Raw genomic sequence first — 20,206 nt, 5'->3', positions numbered from 1 at the left:
AGCTACCAAGCAGCCTGTTAGAAAGGAACTCTAGAATGTAACTCATCCAGCACTTGCCTAGGGGTCAGGTACACATGAAGATACAATGGCAAACAGCAGGAAAGGGGTTCACCCAAGGTTGCTGAGTCTTTCCAAGGCCGACCTGAGATTGGAGCCAGGAGCCCCCAGTAGAGAGGAAGTGGGGGAGAGTCCATAAGCAGGTGCCTTGAGGCATGTATACACACAGGAGGGCTGTAGGCATAGCGAGGGGAGTGTGGGCTCTTGGAACAGGCATGGTAGGCTTGCACCTGTCCCCAGAAAACAACAGAAGGAATGATGTGGGATAATGCTGCTGTGCACTGTAAAGATTTATCACATGTATTGGTTTAATAAAACACTGATTGGTCAGTAGCTAGGCAGGAAGTATAGACAGGGCTACCAGACTAGGAGAATTCTGGGAAGAGGAAGGTAGAGAATGAGTCGCCAGACAGATGCAGAGGAAGCAATATTAGAAAGCCTTACTGAGAAAAGGTCCCAAGCCATACATGGCTAAACATAGATAAGAATTAGATTGTAAGAGCTAGTTAGTAATAAGCCTGAGCAATAAGCCAAACGCTTAATACTTACTATAAGCCTCTGTGTGTTTATTTGGGACTAAAGGGCTGAGGGACCAGGCAGAACAGAAACTTTTGTCTACAAAGAATGAGCTTGTTCCCTGGAAAAGCATCGAAGTGTCCTGACCACCAGCATTCCCACAAGTCCTCAGAGCTCTACTGCTGCCTCTCCATCAGAGACTCTGCACACCTTCGGCCCTATACATACTCTAGCTGTTCCTCAGAACCTCTGACTCCTACTCATCTCCCCCTCTACAGACTCTCCATCAGACCTGCCTTCCTGTATGTTAATTTTTGAGACAGGGTCTTGCTATGTAGCCCAGGCTAGCTTTGAACTCTATTTTCCTCTCCTGTTTCAATCTTCCTAGTTCTAGGATTACAAGTGTGCAACACCATGCCCAGCCCAAATCTCTCTCTTTCTGCTTATCTTATTTCTGTTCAAGCATGCATGCACACTGTGTGTGTGTGTGTGTGTGCTGCTGTATGCATGCATGCAGGCGAGAGAGAGAGAGAGAGAGAGAGAGAGAGAGAGAGAGAGAGAGAGAGAGAGAGAGAGAGAGATACAGAGAGAAGAGAGAGTACACCTAGGAAAACCACTGACCTCTTCTAGTCTGCCTCCTCCTCTGTAATATGGGGTGATGGGCAATTGAGAGAAGGGTCTGGCTGTGCCCTGGCACACTTACAACTCCTTGAAGGGCAGGATCTGATGTTGCATCACAGGAAATGCCCCTGGATCAAGGAGGCAAGAAGCAGCTGTCGGTAAGGGCTTCAGATGAATGAGTGAGATGGAGGCCTCTGCAGTCGGTTCCAGCACAGAGCTGAGTCAGCAAAGACACACAGCAACTGGAGAGGGAAGTATGTCCTCCACTCCTCGGATTCAGTCACTAACCACAGGACCAGCAGCAGCCAGGCTGCCTGGAATGGGAGCTGCAGCTGACAGAGTTGGTATGGGCAGGGCTGCTGTGGGGATATCATGAGTCTTCGCTCTCGCCCAATTCCTCCATTGCCTTTGTCAGCCCCCTAAGACCTCAGGCAGCCATGGGCACACATAGTTCTCTGTTGAGCACGTCCAGAATTCCTTTCCTCTATTTTTTCCCTGCTACTTCAATAGTTACACAGGCATCAACTATCCACAATAGACTAAGAGAAAAAAGCAGATTACAAAACCTCCAGGGGAATGTGATCCTGATGTTTAAAAAGAAATACCCTTTACGTATGTACCAACGTGGCAGGCTCATTTCTAGTTGAGCAAAAATGAAGTGCTTTTGTTTTTTGTTTGTTTTTTTTTTCCCTATCTGTGCTTCCTAAGGGTTTTTTTCCCAATGAACATGGACTGCTTAGATAATAACAAACTAATGTACATCCCCATTTATCTGTTTCTTTTGCAGTGCTGGAGAGCAAACCCAGGGCTTTGTAGTCAAGGGCTCAGTTACCCAGCTCCATTCTCAGACCCTATGGTCACGTGGTGCTTTGAATGAGCTTGGTCCTCAGAGGCTCATGTATTTGAATTCTTGGTTCTCAGTTGGTGGACTGTTGGGAAGGACTAGGAGGTATGGCCTTGTTGGAGAAGGAACTCTGAGTTCCAAAAGCCCAGGACACTCCCGGTCCCAGCCACCGACTGCCCCTCTCCCTGCTGCCTGCAGATCAGGATTTAGTTCTCGGCCAGTTCTCCAACACCATGCCTGTCTGTCTACTTGCGTGACGCCATGCCCCTCGCCATTATGAAAATGCACTAACCCTGAAACCGTAAGCAACCACCAGTTAACTGCATTCCTTTATAGGAGCTGCCTTGGTCATGGTGTCTCTTCACAGCAACAGAACAGTGACTAAGACACTGTTTAAATTTTTAATTTTTTGAAACAGGGTTTCTCTGTGTAGCTTGGCCTCGAATTCACAGAGATCTGCCTGCCTCTGCCTCTTCAGTGCCCGGCTGACAAGTCTCTAATGTTTTGTTTGGTTTTGGTTTTGGTTTTCGAGACAGGGTTTCTCTGTGGCTTTGGAGGCTGTCCTGGAACTAGCTCTTGTAGACCAGGCTGGTCTCGAACTCACAGAGATCCACCTGCCTCTGCCTCCCAAGTGCTAGGATTAAAGGCATGAGCCACCAACGCCTGGCAAGTTTCCAATATTTTTAGAGACTTATTTTACTCGTAACCACGTATATGTGGGGTGAGGGAGTATGTGCGCATGAGTGCAGTGGCTGTGGAGACCGTAAGAAGATGCTAGGTCCCTGGAGCATGACTTACAGGTGGTTGTGAGTTGCCCGATGTGGGTGCTGGAAATTGAATGTGGGGCCTCTACTAGAGTAGTATGTGTATAAGTGCCTTGCCCGCAAGAATGCCTGTGCACCACGTGTACACAGTGGCTGAGGAGCCAGAAGAAGACGTTGGATCCTCTGGAACTGGAGTGACAGTTGTTAGTCACTATATGGGTGTTGGGAATGGAATGTGGGTCCTCTCAAGGAGCAGTGAGAACTCTTAACCACTGAGCTGTCTCTCCAGCCCCAGACACCTCTCTCATCTCTTTTTTGAGACAGGTAACTTTGTTATATTAACAGGGCCAGTCTCAAACTCCTAAGCTAAAGAGATCCTTCCATCTCACCTCTCAAGTAGATGGAGCTACAGGCGTGCAACACTGTCCCCAGTTAGTTTTTTTAAATAATTTTACATTTACATTAAGTATGTATTGTGTGTGTGTGTGTGTGTGTGTGGTCAGAGGACAGCTTATAAGAGTCAGTTCTCTCTCTCTTTTTTTTCATTATTTGGGGATCAAAATCAGGCTTGGCAGCAATTACTCTTGCCCACTGAGCCATCTCACTGGCTCCCATTGTCACCAGTTATCAATATTATTTATTTATTTATTTACAAGGTTTCCCTATACTCCCTAGACTCAAATTTGCGATCCTCCTGCCTTTGGACTAGCAAGGGTTACAGGTGTAAGCTACTGTGTCCAGCATACTTTAAAATGCATATTTCTAAAAAATACAAACAAGAAAAGAACATCCGTTTCAGTCTTGCCCCCAGCCCATACTATATGCACCCTGTGCCTAGCAGGTGTGAGACTGGCAGCCTTCCCTGAGAGCCCAGCTCACATGTCCACCTACCAATTCAAAGTGTCTTCTTGGGTATCTAGAGGCGCCTGTGAGCAAGCATGCCCTAAACTGGAATCTCAGCGTCCCTTAAGATCGCCTTTCCACTACCCTAGCAGCTCAGCGATGGTATCCGGGAACTAAGGCCAACTACCTGAGTCAGTTGTGATGCTTTGTCTGGTGTTCCCCAACTCCCGCTCCGCAGCAAGTTCGTTTGACTCAACCTTCAGCTTCTGTCAGAGGCCTTCTACCTCCTGACCCCCCACCAAGCTCCCTGCCTCCCCTCTCATCTTCACACATCACCCTCCTTCAGTCATGCTCTCCACACAATTCAAAGCTGGAAAGCATCACTCCTAGAATTCTCAGGTCACGCTGGGAGAGCAAAGGTCAAACTCTCCAGCATTACCAGCAAGGCTCTCTGGGCCTATCCCACCCCAACCCTGCCCACCCACCTCTGCGCCTAATCCTCTCTGCTCTCTTACCCTCTCATCACAACACCCCAGCTCCCTGGGCCTGCCAGTAGCCCACCTAAATATTTCCACCTCCAGGCTTTGCTGGTTTGTCCCATTGGTTGCTCCCTCAGTCACCAAGGTGCCTCCTCACTTGCTACTTCCTTGATGAGGCCTTTCCCTGTGGCATTCTCTCTAAACTGGCCGCATAAGCGTCAGCCCTCTTCCCTTTCCCTGACTGATTTCATAGCACTGAGAAGATGAACAGCAGGAATTCACACTATGCCAACATCAGCACCCAGTCACTAAACCAATTTTGTACCAGCTGAGGAATTTGCTAAAATTCAGCACACCCATCCTGACTGAACAGACTCCCCAGCATCTTCCTAAGTTGCCTCTAACCTTGACCAGCTCCAAAGGGCAAAGAGCATTTACAAATCCCTTGAACTGGCGGGGAGTGGCCGGGTATACCTTTAATCCCAGCACTCTTGAAGGCAGGAGGATCACCACAATTTAGGGGTCAGCCTGTTCTATATAGTAAGTTCCAAGGCAGCCTGGGACATAGCAACAACAAAATCCTGAGTTTCACTTTCCTTTCCCTTAATCATTGGCATGGACGGGAACTTTTTTACCCTAGGCTTTCAATTCATTTACAAGGATGTGTTGGAGTTGATGATGAACAGTAACCTTTTCCTGGCACCTGAATAATTATTCCTATCTTCAAGATGAAGACATGAGGCTCAGGACTGACAGATTTGTTTAAGATCCCACAGTGACTCAGTGGCAGGGCTGAGGGTAGAACCTTTTCAGCTTCTGGCCTCCACCCTGCCTTGGTCTTCACCGTCACATAAAGAAGCAGATGCTCCTGGGAAAACACAAGCTCAAATGGCTAGAGCTTAGGAGATGGAGGAAGTCTGACCACGCTGGCATACGACTTCATCATATGACAAGTAGGATTGCTGGAGGATTGTTTCGGGACCCTCTGGGGCCTCAGTTTCTCCAGCTACAGGAGTAGAGATGGTATACAGGTGCTGGCCAGGGCCTTTGCGATCTCCCTAGCAGAGCGCCAGGCCGGAGGCTACATTGCTATGCATCACATCTGTGGGCTGAATTAGAGATGCAGCAGATGGGGTACCTGTTGGCTTGTCGGGAGGCCTATCACTGTGTTTGCTGTCCCCTATACCCTATTCTGCAAATATCCCTCTCCCCACTCAATCAGGAAGATCCGGGAAGGTAAGGTAGTTATTTGCTTATATCCATGGTTCTCAAACTACAGAAACACCAGAACTCCCTGGAGGCTTGTTAATGGGGGCACATGCCTGTAATCCCAGCACTACATGGTGGAAGCAAGATTGGAAACTCAAGGTCATCCTTGACTACACTGAGACCTTGTCTTTAAAAATGCTGATTTCCAGGCACTTCCTCTGCATCATCTGATTCAGAAAGTTCAAGGTGGAAACTGAGCTCAATTACTAACCAACTCAGGGTTTTGTTTGTTTTCTTTGGACAGGGTCTCACTATTTATCCAGGTTAACATGGAACGCAAGATTCCCCTCCCTCAACCTCCTAAATGCTGGGATTACAGGCATGAGCCTCCATATCTGACACCAAGTCAGCACCTTTAAAACAATGATGGTTCTTACTGTCTCCCTATCCACACCTCCTCATTTCACTACCAGAAGTGGCCAGGACTGGAGGCTGCCAGCGAGACAGGTGTCATGCCAGCGTTAGTTTCTCCACTGGTCTGACATGCAATCCCAAATTATAACTATTAACCATTGGCCCAGCACAATACCAAACCCTCCACACACATGTTCTCCATCAAATCTCCCCAATCCCTACCATGATTCTCCAGGCACACGAGTGAGGTAACGGGCTATAGGTATCCAGAGATGTGAGTGTACACAGAGTCCTGAAAGATGCACTTTAATGGGAGTTATGCTATATGATAGGACTTCTCAACAAAGATGAAAGAGAGACAGACAGAGACAGAGACAGAGACAGAGACAGAGGTGTTAACTTCCCGGCATCATAATTCAAGACCCGAGCCCAAGACTACCTGGACTACAAGGTCAAACTATTTCTCCGAGCTTCAAGTTCCCAGCCCACAACACAAAGGTGGGGACACTGAATGGCAAGTAGGTTTTCACCAGCCTGGTGACTCTTCAGTAGTGGGGTGGCAAAGGAAAAGATCAATCGTCAGCTCAATTCCAGATTCCCTGAGAACATCCCTGGAAGGACAGATGTTCACAGGCTAGAGAGCAGGTGGGAAGGAGGATGGCAGGGGATCTCCCAGCAGGAAGGAAAGAGGTTGCTCCCTAAGTTACATCCGAACCACACTCAGAAACACTGATCTCACTTACACTCAGCTGGATGTCTGGTAAAGCCAGGAATAAATAACCCAGACGCCAAGACACTGGCACGTGTAACAGCGAGGACGCCCTGGAGAGCTGGTGCCTGTCCTCAGGAGATTGAGGCTGCTCCAAGAAGATGTCGGTTCAGCTGAAGTGGAGATGTAACCAGACAGGGACAGGGGTGACCCAGACAGAGGAAGCAGGGTATCCAGCAGCAAAGATGTGGGAGTCTGTGGAAGGCAGCCCAGAAGGCTAGCAGCTCCTCACCCAGAAGGGAACACAGAGAGGGGGCGATCCAAGAGAGCACCCTCTGGGATTGGAATGTGATCCTAAAGGCAACAGGGAGTCATCGGGGAGTTCAGAGAAAGGAAATGACGATGCCCTGCTTATGTTTCAGGACCCCCACCTGGATGGTGTAGACCACAGAGGAGGACAGAGATGCAGACGAGAAACATTAACTCGAAGGCTCCAGAATAACACTCTGGGAATGATGGAGGTCTGGACTAGCAAAGTGGCAACAGAATACAGAGAGAGACCTGAACAGACTGGTGGCACTGTAGGAAGGGGCTCAGGGACAATGAGGGAGAGTGATCCCTGTGTTTGGCACTGGGTTGGCGAAAGTGCAGAGTAACACATGGGAGCTGGGAGATCCCAATGGAGACGCGGCTATTGGGAACAAGGCACGTTGGTAAGAAGACAAAGCTGGGCAGAAGAACAGATGTGGAGACACTGGGGTAGACATAGGGACAGCTGTGACAATCCAGTGAGCACGTGGTGAATTTAGAGGAGGACCCAGTGGCACCCTCGCAGAGTAAAGGGAGGCGCCCTCTGTCCAGACCAAAAGAGTGGACCCAGAGAGATGGGAAGGAAACCAGGAGAGAGGCACGGAAGTCAAAGGAAGCATAGGTGACAGCGAGAGGGGAGGAGGGGACGGCAGAGTCCAGGCCCTCAAAAATGTCGATTGGATTTGGCTGACATGTCGATCACTGGGTCCCTTGGTCTGGGCAACCTCATAGGCCCAGATGGAGCGAGCGCACATAGGGTGGGGGTGACCCAGGATCGCTAAGGAGAAAGGCCAAGGCAAACTGGAGAAAGATGGACACAGGAATCTCTCTCTGGAGGGGAGTGGGAGGAGTCAGGAGAACAGGAAGCTGAGGCCTGGTTGAGAGTGGAGAAAACGCAGCATGGATTTCCAGGCTAGCAGGATGAGGGGTAGAGAGGTAGGAGACAGTTCAGTGGGAGACCCGGCTGGGTCAGGTGAGGGAGCTGAGCGTGGGTGCCCAGAAACTAGGAGAGGAGGTGGGCTTCTGTAAGAGCTGAAGGGGCGGAGTCTGAGAGGGTTGATGGGAATCAAAACCTGCACCATCCAGGTCTAGTTTTTCTGCTTTATTTTTCGGGCTTGATTCTCCAGTGAGGAAGCAGCCTATGTTAATGAAATTAGGGGATGCTTCCCTCACCAATCCAGACGCCTGCCCTTTGAACTCTTTCCTCCAGGACCTCCCTCCATTGTTCCCTCCCTCCAAGGTCCTGCCCCCAACCTGAGCCTTGCCAGTCAGTGCCTGGGACCTGTCTAGCAGTCAGCTGGCTCCCTGATACTTGCCTCTGGCCTGGGAAGTATGTGACTCCTTTGCTCTCCAGACTAGGACCCCCTGCGCAGGGCTGCTCTGTGCCCCTCAGTGCGGGGCAGGAGGTGGGGGGGGCGGGGGACCTGGTACCAGTCTGTCACCACTCAGCCAAGATTCCTGGAGGGCAGAGGTCCTGACTCCCCCTCCTCTCCCTCCCCCCCCTACAGAAAGGTATTTTTTCTTGAGACTTCCATTAGACTTGACAGTCGCATCCTGACAAGTGGGCTGCTGAAAATCCTAGAGGGTCCCACAGTCCGCTATGGAGGGAGCACACTTGTTTTATCTTGTGGGGTGGGGTGATGATAGGAGGGGCGTTAAGCCGGCCTCAGAGCAGGCTCTTTCCAAGAATCCTCAAGGGCTGGGAGGAGAGTTTCCCCTGATCCAGCGATTCTAAATACGGCAGAGGGAGTAAGAACACGTGACCCGGGGCCCCACACAAGGCTGCTGCTGGCAGGGCTGCATCTCTGGGCCAGAGGTCCATAATGGGGCTCAGGGATGGGATGAGGTCTTAAAGGAGCCTTAGTTTCCCTGTCTGTACACGAAGGAGAAAGGCACTCCAACAGTGGCTAAGATTCCTTCAGCTTTATGACTGCCCAGCAGGGCAGTGGGAAAGTAAAGACAGCCCTCAGCTCAGTTCTACTTCTCCAAGGATGTCCCTGGAGAAACAGCAGCTGCCAGCACATAGTGCAAACTATGAAAAAAATGTCTCTTGTTGGAAGACCAATTAGAAAATGCATTCCCTTTAGCTGGACAAATTGCAAAACTTGACCCCTTGAGCTGGCTCCATTAGAAACTGGAATTGCTTGCTGTGGGCTGACCCACCCCTGAGCTGCTGGCGCCCTCTCAGTCCAACTGGGTACCTCATAGAAGGCCAGGGATGACTCCACAGCCCCTCCTGGCTGGAATTTGAACCAAGAAGGGTCCACCAGCTGGGCATGGTTACACATGCTTGTAATCCCAATCTTATGAGGTTGATGTAGGCACATCAGGAGCTCAAGGCCCGTGTCAGCTACATAGCTGGTTCAAAAGCCAGTTTGAAGTACATGAAACCTTGCCCTCCCAAAACAACCAGGTGTGTGTGTGTGTGTGTGTGTGTGTGTGTGTGTGTGTGTGTGTACTTACAACAGAGGTTGGGCTGAGACAGCAGGGGTTTTTTTTAGCGTGTTTGTGTGGAAGGGAATATGCATGGGCTCACACAGATCCACGTGTGCAAAGGTCAAAGGATGATTCAATGTCCCACTCTGTCACTCTCCATCTTAATCCCTTGAAATGGGGTCTCTCACTGAACCTAGCGCTCGCCATTTTTCAACTAGACTTGCTGCCATCAGGCCCCTAGAGACCCTCTCCAGAGGGAGCCATGAGCCATGGAGGGAAGGGGCAGAGAGGTCCCCTGAAGCACACCTCCCATTCTCTAGTCCATGAATCCCAGGTGTGCTCCTGGCTACAAGGACTTTGTAACGTCCCTTTTCTCAGTGTCCTCCACCTCCTAGGCCACTCTTTCATGGGGTGTGGAGATTGCTGGCCTCTGGACAAGGCGCTTGGGTGCCATGCTTTGAATGTGGTTATTTCCTAGTGATCTGAGGGTCTGGAGCTTGGTTCCCGGTGTGGCACTAGTGAGACGTGGAGCCTGATGGGAGGCTGTTAGATCCTTGAGGGTGCCTCCTCAGAAGCATTAGCATCGTTCTCCTTGAGCTCCAGCTTCCTGTCCTACCATGTGACCACTCAATCTCACACTCACTCCTGAGTTTGTGGTATCATCCTTGAGGTCGGTCTTCACCAGGCCTGAGCCAGCACTACTTGCGTTCCCCTGAACTTCTAGAATGAGCTAAACAGAGCTCTCTTCTTTATGAAGCACCCAGCCTTGAGCATATTGTGTAGTGACAGAAAATGGGCTAATACGTCGGTGAATGCCCCATCTCTTCCCAGCTGGACCAGCCCCAAACCCCCACTTGTTCTCTTTGCTTCCTTCTGCTGTACCAGCCAGACTGCCTTCTGCAGCAAGGGGAGGAGTGGCACAGTATGTCAACACAAACCAATAATGGAACAACCAGGTAACAGTAGCTAGCCGAGGGGCTAGCAAGGCAGCCCGACTTCCCGACTTCCCGAACAGCCAGCTGCTAAGGCCTTTGAAGTGGAGGGGAACTAGGGGCTGGGAAACAAGGAACACGTGGCCAGTAGAAACGCCCCCTTGGCTCCATGGAACAGTTCCATGTGTATTCTGGGACCCAGTCTCACAAGCTGTGTTTGACACAAGATTTTACTTGCATAAAGATCTCTGCTGTTTTGTTTCTTTAAGTCGAATTCATTGACTTGTGCCTTGGCTCAAGTGTGGTGCAATGAAGGTCCTGTCCATCAAGCTACCTTATTCCCAACCCCAGCTACCAGCGTGGCAGAGGCCATTCCGTCAGCATGCTCCCTTCCCTGACCATAGCACACACGGCCCTCCTCACCATTTTTGCTCTGCCTCCCCATCTTCTCACGTGTTTGTACCTCTAACCTGGCTGCTTAGGTGGGAGACACCTCATACTCCCTTGGTCCCCCACCCCCATCTCTTTGTGAACTGCCATGGTGGAGTGAACACCTCTGTTGAAATAGCTGCCATCACAGCCCCAGAGGTCTGTCCTTTTTACCAGGCATGTCCTGTGTCTGCCTCAAACAGATGCTGGGTAAGTTCCCTGAGAAAAGGTGTATGCCCGCCCCCCAGTCACTGGTCCCTCCTGACTCCACCTCAACATTCCCCAAAGCTGGAGAGATTGTGGGGAAATGACACAGCCCAGAACTACAACGCATTCATTCATTCATTCATTCATTTGCCATTTACTAAAGACTCTTCATGAACCAAGCACAGTCACACAGCCCTGCCTTTAGCAAGTTTACATTCTTGGTAGGAGATAATAAACAAGTACAGGTTTAAGTCATCAGATGTTGATGGTGAAAGATTAGGGGACGAAAAGGACACAGAACCCCAGCGTGGGAGTGGGAACGCTATTGTACAGAGAGTGGGCACGGAAGCAGCCTTGGGACGGTGGCATTTGAGCGCAGTGGAGGAAGTGGGGAGCCAGGCAGGCATCTGAGCAAAGAGTAAAGCCAACAAAAGGCCTGGGCCAGGGAACGCCTGGTGTGCTCCAGGCCTCAGGGAAGGAGCGGGGAAGCTAGGGAAGGTGGGAGGTGGAAGCTCATGTCAGTCTCTGGGCAGCTGAAGACGTGGTTCCTTGCTCCCAGAAGAGACACGGAACTGGAGCAGGAGCAGCGTGGACCAGGGGAGGGGGGTCACACTGAGAGAAGAGGAACGAACGCTGGCCCCACCCCGAGCTGGGAGGCTAACGGTACAGTTCCAGCAGGAGAAGCGGAAATGGCAAGATGTGATTAGATCTGGGCTAAATTTTGGCACCGAAGATCCCTTAGAAAGCTACCAATCCTCTCATTTCTAGATGGGGGAAACTGAGTCTCAGAAGGAGGCCTGTGCTCACACAGCAGACCAAACACAGTACTGGACCTGGCCCTCAATTTCCCAGCCCTGAGGGTAATGGTTTTTGTTGTTGATATTGTTTGTCAGCAGAGGTAAGACCCAGCACTCGTCACGCCCCCACCAGCCTTCCTGCACGTGACCCAGGTGGCACTGGATTTCCCAGTTCCCCAGCTACTCGAGTCTGACAGGGTCAGGGTCACCTCTAAGGAGCCTTCTGTTCTCATCAGCAGGTTTGTGCTGAGGGGGAGGGGGACTTTAGTCCCAGCCACTTGGTTCTCAGCACTCCCAAAGCGAGCAGACTGGCAAGAGCTGACAGGGTGGAAGGGAGCTTTGGGGAGGGCCGGGCCCCCTGGGGAGCTCAGGTGCCAAGACAGAGCCCAGCCTGCTAGCTACCCCACCCAGACCGAGGTTTGTGGGTATGAATAAGCAAAGCAGCATGCAAACTCACAGGCCACACCCAGGGCAGCTGAGGGCCCCCCTAGGAACCCCGAACCCAGATCCAGCCTGGCTGAAGCTAATGAGCCCTGTGAGCTGGACAAGACCTGCCCTGTGAGCTCAGGCTGAGAGCTGGGCTGTTCCATAGCTGGGGTGGGAGGAGGGTAGGGAGAGTCTTAAGGTGGGTACTAGGAGGGTATCTGAAGACACTCTCAGTTTCTTCAGCTTCTGGTTAACGTAGGATTACCCAGCCTACAACTCCAGCAGACCAGAGACCTCTAAAAGGCAAAAGCCTGCTTGGTGGCTCTGAGAAGAGTCATGATTGGGGGCACCAGAGGGCATAGCACAGGGGCATAAGCAGCGCTGGGAACCTAGGTGGGCAGATTCTCTACCCTACCTCGGCTAACCAATCTGCAAAGTGTCAGTGTACTCCTCTGCAGGAGGGAAGGCATCAAGAGCCATATTTTTGGCTGGTCCAGCTGGCTACTCTGGCTTCCGGGACAGGAAGTGGGGTTCTGGTCAGCTTCTGAAACTGCCTGTTCCTGGTCTCTAGGAAGTCATCAATGCTCTAGAGTCACCCAGAAGAGTGTCTTTTATATTTTATTTGCTTACAGAACCAAGCTGGGACCTCCAGAGCTCTCCCACTACTGAATAACACTATCAAGAAGGAGTGGGGTAGACCAAAGCAGAACTTCACTAGCCACAGGGTTGTGTAGATCGGGGAGGAAGAGGACAACTGTCGGCTCTGATTCTGATGTCCTGTCCTCTGCTGATAGTCCCTGCTCTTCTCTCTGCCAGAACAAGCTGGAATTCAGCCCTTTGTTGGCTGGTGGGCCTATAAAGCTAATGATCTGTCTCTCTCTAGAACTCAGTTTCTCCCTTCGTCGAATGATCCCAGATGCTGTAGCCTGGAGGTAGGGGGTCTCTTGGGATGAAGCATGAACAAGGTTCAGATTCACCAGGGGACACAGGAGGCTGGCACTAGGCGGGGCTCCTCGGAAGAGGAAGATGTCCTTAGGGGAGGCTCCTGAGAACCCCTCCCTGACTCAGCCTTTGGCCCAGGTGGGCTTTCTGCCATAGGGAACTCCACCCTCTCTAGGGTGCGAGCCTTGAGACCCCAGATCTCGATCTGGGAGAAACACAGTGGAGGGGGCGGGGTCCTTTGTGGGCGGGGCTCGTGGGCGGGGCTTTCCGCTGCAAGCTCCATGCGCGCTGCGGCTCCAGTTACCTCCTTGCCGGGCCGGCTTATTTTCCGTTTCCAAATTAACAATTGAAAACGCTGCAGCCTGAAAGGCGAGCAGCGGGCCAAGCGGAAAGTGTGAAGGTGCTGCCGCACCACCGAGGTCGGAGGCGGAGAGACAGCATTCGACGCCCTGACCTGCCACCGATCGCCCACCCATGAAAACCGTAGGGCGGCGACACAGTGGAGTCTTAGCCTGATGCAGCCTTTCCCAGTGCTGCTCTGGTCAGGGTCGCAGCACCCAGTACTCAGGCTCGGGACAATGCCAGCCCCTGAGAGGACGAAGGGGGGCAAGTGGAGAGAGCGCCAGGGCTAGGTTTCCACTCACAGGCTGAGTGCCCAGCCCAGGCAGCAGGTGCCAAGCAGCACCTCATAGCACCGTCCTTAAAGGTTCCTAGTGTCAGGGAGTTTCATGTGTGACCTCAAGCAAGTCATTTCACCTTGCTAAGATACGATTTCCTCATCTGAAAAATGGAGAGAAAAGATGCAGCATATGCGGAACAGATAAAGGAGGCTGGCTCACAGAGAAACGTCTAAGTGGCAACTATTATCTGTGTTGACAATGATGCCAGTAGTATTCAGTCCTAGGTATCCCTCTTACTCTCACAGTAGCTAAGTGTGCTGACCATGCTCTCAAGGCCTCCTTGGAGACCCCAAGACCAGAAAGGTACTGATAAGGGACTCAAAGACTGACTGAGAGAGAAGGCCTGGGCTCCTCCTACAGAGAGGAGTGGTGCTGAGCCTGTCTCGCAGGCATTAGGCTTCTTTCTCCTTGTTGCTCAGTATATGAGCGGTAATAGACAGACTCCCTGTTCCCTGGCATCTAGGCCCAGGGGATAAACACTACAGAGAGTTTTTAGTTTTCTTACCTCTGGAGTGCAAACTCTGTGAATGCAGAAACTTCATCTTGCTCACCCTCTCTCTCTAACACCTAGAAGAAGCTTGGTGCGATGGAGATTCCCGGTAAATAATTATTGACTAAGTGAATGAGTCAATGAATGAATGAGCAGGCCCAGTCATCTGGGAAAGCCTCTTGTACAATTGTGGTCCCTATGTAAAGGGAGCAGGAAGTTAGGCTGCGTTCCCTCCTACCCAGACACCGAGGGCAAGTGGCATGACAGGAAGGGGAGACAGAGAAGAGAGATGGCATTCTCGGGAGGCAGAATTAAGATTGTCTATCTCCTGGCTCCCCACTACCCACTCCTAGCCAGCCTAGGACTCAGTCTGGTCCCTCCTAAGAGTCAGGACCAGTCCCACATTCAGTCTGTTTGGAACCCGGTGCAGTGCCGATCTGCTCCCCACACTTCCGACTTCCAGCTCTCTGCTGACCTTGGAAGCCCTCTCCACCCCCAAGCATTCCTGATCAACTTTGGGAAGTACCCCTTTGAGACCCTTAGGATTTCAAGTCTCAGCGGGGCACCCTCAGGATTGTTTGTCACTGTCTTCTCTATCTGGTCAGTGCTGTGCCCACCTGTTCCTCCCTCTGTCCCACCCCACTGACACTGATCTTCTGAAGCCACCCAGGTCTGTTCTTTCATGTCCAACAGGCTCATCCAAGGGGATGCCAAGGGCTTGAGCCTTGGTGACCTGGGACTTTGCCAGCCTTGTGGAGCCTGAGGAAAATTGTCTTAGAGTTGTTGCAAAGAGGTCTGGGTAGAGGGAGAGCCTATGCGAGCATACCTCTGACGCTGGCAGGGCGGGGAAAGGGCTCAAATGGAGACCCACATATGGCAAGTCTAAATATTTGAAAGTTTAAATCAAGTTAACAAGCTGTTAAATAAAATGTGTTCTGTTCTTCCTGGCATGTCTGCCTTCATAATGATCTGGACAACCAAGTCTGAATTTCAGTTCTGGGATTCTTTTGAGCCCTGGGCTGGAATATGGCAGGATCGGGCAGCCCATGGTGTAGACCCAGTCTCTCCCCCCACTGAGCCTGCCTATCTCATCAAGCTCTGCCTGCACTCACTACGAATCAGCAGACCTTGGTCTCTCACCCTGGATTACCTGGGAGAGAAGCACATGCAGGTTCCAAGTCTGCGTGCAGGGCTGCATAGGCAGAGAGCACAGGATCCTAGGTTTCTACCCTGGAGTCCACCCAAATCAGCCCTACACTTATCTGAGGTATATATCAGATGTATATGCACCATTCAGGGTCCTATTAGAGAACCGGGTTAATACTGTCTCAAACAGGCTAAAAAGCTACAATCTGGCCCCTTGCCTGTTGAAGGCAGGAGGAAGTAAGGGCCACAGCAATTCAGCAACAGGCAAGCACAGAGCCAAGGCACAATGCTAGCACTCCTGCCTCCCAGCTAGACTCTGCCTTAAGAGCACTTTTCTGATTGATAAAACCCGGGACCCTTCGAAATGACAAGCCACCAACAGTGTGAAATTGCACCTGGGACCCTGACATGGACTTCAACTCTGATTGCCCAGCTCAGGGATAGATTGAAGAGCCAGAACCAGGCTCTGGAGAAGGAAGGGAGCCCTGGTATAAATAACAGTGGGGGGCCGGGATGTTTGGGCCCATCTCCCAGGCGACGACGGCTGTGTTTACTGCCCAGCGAGGGGGGGGGCAACCCACACATTTGCCTCCCTGACTTGTAGCCAAATTTCTCCAGGAAGGGGTGGCCCAGGATTAGCCCCAAACACTCCAACTTTACACCCCAACTGATGGATCATCTGCCTGACATAGGCTCTAAACCTCCCTGCCATTTCTGGCTTCCTTTAGCTGCTAATGCTGTAGATTACACCTCTGTCCACCCCAAGTACTCCAGCATTCCCCCATCAAGACCTACTTCTGCTCAAAGCCTGGAAGGCTGGGGAGCATGAGAAGGGCAGGGAGGGCCTTGAGCAGAGAGCTGGGTGTGTGCCAACATCTAGCTGGGGCCACTGGGTATAGAGCAGAGACAAACCTCTCCCACGGCCCTGGCCAAGACAGTGGGGAGGGCTGCACCCCCCAGATTAGGAGAGAGCAAATCCCTTTCCCCAGCCCACAGTTCATCCCATGCCTGTCATGTGAGAGCATTAGATGGCCAAACCCATCATGGGGAGGGCTGGCAGGTGCCCTCTTGATCATGCACTGGCAGTCACACAGGCCAAGGGAAAGACCATTGATGCAGCAGGGCAAGTGGGAAGGTCCTTCCCCATGGGCAGCAGCTGCACCAGGCCTGGGCTGGGCATGCGGTTGATGAACTGAGTTCCAGCCAGCAGATCAGGCCGGGCCAGCCTAACACACACACACACACACACACACACACACACACACACACACACACACACACACACACACACACCACAACGCTCTGCTCAGCTGTCTGGTGGGTCTTGCCTGGGACAACAGCTAATATATAGTCAAAACTGACTATATATTAGCAGTGTGTCTATCATAGCACACTTAGACACCTGGGCTAAATCTCAGCTGAGCCACTTTGTATAAGTCACTCTGTTAAAAAAAGTTGTGTGCATGTGTGAGCAGATATACTCTGTGCGTGCAGATGCACACACACAATGTGTGCTTGTGTGTGGAGGTCAGCCTTAGAGTCCCGCCCAGCTCCCTGCCCAAGGCCCTCCCTGTCTTTCTCATGCTCCTCAGCCTTCCAGGCTTTGAGCAGAAGTAGGTCTTGGTGGGGGAATGCTGGAGTACTTGGGGTGGACAGAGGTCCAATCTGCAGCATTTGAGGTGAGGGTAAGATAGATCTAGAGGTGCTAGAGCCTAAGGAGCCATCCACCTAATTTTTTTAGGCAAGGTCTCTTTCACTGGGGTCTAGGGCCTGCTGACTGGGCAAGGCCTATGGGCCAGCCCCAGGGTTCTGCTTCTCCAATGCTGGGATTACAAATTGTACCATTACACTGTTTTTTTTTTACACATATTCTGGGGATCAAATTTGGATCTTCATGCTTGGGTGGTACTCACTTTACTGACCAGGCTATTGCCTGATACAGACAGACAGACAGACATACAGACAGACAGACAGACAGACAGACACTATGTGTGCATACTCACACACACTCATTTTTGCAGTGCGTGAATAATAGGTTAATGTTCTACCACTGAGCTACAGTCTAAGACTCCTTTCCCAGCCTCAGTATGGGATGGTGCAGTAATGTTCCTTCTAGGAAATACTGCCATGAGAATTTCTGTCATAAGGATTCAGAGATATTAGTTGAACACACAATAATTAAAGACCACAATAGGCTAGGTGTGTCTGTGGGTCAGCACGTGGGAGAGGAAACCTCCTTTCCAGCACAGTGGGAAGGCTCAGGGGATGTGAAATCTACCCAAGACCAACCAGAGGGGCCTCCAGCCTGGGGAGGTTCTGTAGGAAGGCTGCCATCCTGGCTTTGCCACTGCCAGGGATAACTTAGACTCCCACATTGAGCCTCGGTTCGGGTCTGGGCCCAACTGCTGATTTAAGTTCAGTCTCGGTCCAGACTGGAGCCTCAGTTTCTTTGTTGGTAGAATGGTAGAGAGAGGTTAGAGCGGGTGGATGACTGGTGAGATGACAGGAGGGGAAGGAGGAGCTAGGCCCTGGCTTTCTCCAGACACTGCCATCATTGTCTCAGTCAGTACTTGCATGTTCTCACAGGACTGTTCTGCACCGCTCCACTGGGGACACCCACAGACCCCAATCCCAACCCCTCTGGCCCTTGCCAACCTAGTCTTTGGACCTGCCCTCACTCCTCCTAATTCCAAACACACCCCCAGCTTCGCTGCCTCTCCCAGGACCAGGTTTGCATACATGCCTGGAGCTTTCCCTACAGGCAAAGTTCCCAGGGCTGCAGGCCAGGCTGGGACAGCCAGGCCCAAGGCAGAGTTATTAGCAGGGTGGAAGGGTGCTCTGAGATACGGGTCTTGGGATGAGCAGAGGCAGAACAGGCCAATTGGGATGGCATCCTGAGGTTCCTTTAGAGTCCTTCCTCCACTGGGGTCCTGGTCAGTCCCAGAAAGGCATTTCTAACAGAATTCTGCCTGTCATGCCCACCCGCAGTCCCTTTCATCATCTTCTCAGCGAAGCTGCTGCAGCCTAACCAGCACCAGCCCTAAGTTCCCTGGTTCCAATGTTTTGCTCTGTTATGCAAAAGCTATGCTGGCCTCACCTCTGGACCCTGGCCTGTGCTAGGCAGGCCCTCTGTCTGGCTCCTGTTCTCACTGACCTTTTCTGTTTCAGTGTGAGCTGCCTCCTCCAGGAGGGCTTCCCTGCCAAGGCTTGGTTTGGGGCTACACTAGACCACGCTAAACTGGACTGCTGTATCCCATAAGATCTGTAGTACTTATGGCCCACTGTAGAGGCCGATCCATGTCCCCCAGGGAATAGGGTGTGGGTCCCAATTCAAAGCTCTATCCTCAGCTTCTGGCTTAGGGACCACCCCCCAGGAACTGCCAGTGAAGCCTTCTGAATGAGAGCAGGAGAACAAAGAGGAAGGATCAAGTTCATGTACAGGGGATGGGACAGTGTCTTGAACTTGATGGCCAAAGTGCTATTTAGGACAGTCTCCCTGAGAAACAGGTGCTGTGCAGGTGATGAAGGTACACAAGGCTACCGCCGCCAAAGCTGGACTTGAGGGTTTGGGTCCTGGCCCTGCTACTCACACCCAGGTTAGTAGCAGGTGACTTAACTAATGCCTTTGGGCCTCAGCCCTCATCTGAAAAATGGGCTCATTGGCAGGACTCACATCACAGGGCTGTGGAGAGGCAAGTTCTCAGAGCAGTATCTGTCTGGCCCTTGGTAAGCACTCAATAAACACTCGCTATTATTATCCTTACTGCTACTGAGAGCTGGGGCAGAGGGAGGAGCCTTAGGAAGGGAGGTGCTGCTGGTTGGCGCCCACTTGCCTTCCCACTGAAAGCCTGACCTGCAGCAGCCATGCTCAAAGCTCCTGCCCAGACACAGCAGGGGTCCCTGCACACTCATCTACACACTCTGGACTGAAGCTAGAAAATTCTCATCCTCCAGACATTCACCCCTTCCTGCCACTTCCTCTTGTCACGACAAGCTGCAGCTTCCCTTTCTAAACAATGGTCACAATGACATGTCTGCCTTATAGGGATCTTAGTGGGGACTCATGAAGTACTATGTGGAAACCAGTTAACACAATTCCTGTTACAGATCAGGCGAAGAGCTTATTACTAAATATGGGCTCTGAGGACCTCAGCCTGGTACATCTCTAAGCTGTGGTCCAGGGCTCCCCAAGAAAGGAACTGCCAGCCTTGCTAACCTGTTCTCACAAGGCCAATTCGCTCCTCCATGGCTGTTTCTCAGGTCTTAAACTGGAGTCAGCAAGAGAAAAAAGAGGGCTTCAAGGCTCCAGGGAAGTGAGAGCCAGTGATGGGAAGATAAAAATAAGAAAACTAGCCAGTCGGTGGTGGTGCACACCTTTAATCCCAGGTGGAGGCAGGAGGATCTCTGTGAGTTCCATGCCAGCCTGGACTACAGAGCAAACTCCAGGACAGCTGGGGCTACACAGAGAAACCCTGTCTCAAAAAAAAAAAAAAAAAAGAATGAGAGAGAGAGAGAGAGAGAGAGAGAGAGAGAGACAGCATGCTGCCTTGTTCTTCAGAACACTTCGTAATTCACTAAAACTTCAATCAGCAGACAGCCCTGAGAGGTGGGCAGGAGACTGCAATCCTAGGGTGGAAAGAGGCTGGTGACTTGGTGAGGTTGGACCTGCCTGCTGTTACACAGAACCAGAGGCAGGAGCCAATTGCAGCCTGGAAACTGCTGGTCCAGTGTTTAAGGCCCAGCCCCTCAGGCCAGTCTTGGGAAACAGCCCAGGGCAGTGGCTGAGGGCAGAACCTGGGGCTCCTCTGTCCCCTAATCCTTCTATTTGCCAGGTCTCTTCCAGTTTCTCTGTCCTCCATTGTTCAAGAGCCAGGACAGCACCCCAACTCTTGGGGATTTCATGTTTTGGTCAAATTTCCTAAAACACGTTAGGAACTGTGTAAGGCTGTCAACTTT

At 51.5% G+C, this 20,206-nt stretch overlaps 1 protein-coding gene across 4 annotated transcripts in view; it reads right to left on the bottom strand.

The window, feature by feature from the left end:
- The window catches only part of Kcnq4 (potassium voltage-gated channel subfamily Q member 4), a 52,886-nt gene that overhangs the window by 23,020 nt on the left and 9,660 nt on the right, over nt 1-20,206 (bottom strand). Inside the window, exon 1 of one of the 4 annotated variants that reach the window (XM_040756743.1) lies at nt 1,195-1,322. The exons of the other annotated variants lie outside the window; for them this stretch is intronic. The gene's annotated coding sequence lies outside the window, so the exon portion shown is untranslated. Of the gene's footprint in view, nt 1-1,194; nt 1,323-20,206 lie in introns of those variants that run through there. 4 annotated transcript variants of the gene reach the window in all.

This window comes from Mesocricetus auratus, unplaced genomic scaffold (genome assembly GCF_017639785.1).
Source record: "Mesocricetus auratus isolate SY011 unplaced genomic scaffold, BCM_Maur_2.0 Super-Scaffold_100014, whole genome shotgun sequence".
NCBI lineage: Eukaryota > Metazoa > Chordata > Mammalia > Rodentia > Cricetidae > Mesocricetus > Mesocricetus auratus.
This window is presented reverse-complemented; position numbering and strand designations above follow the sequence as displayed.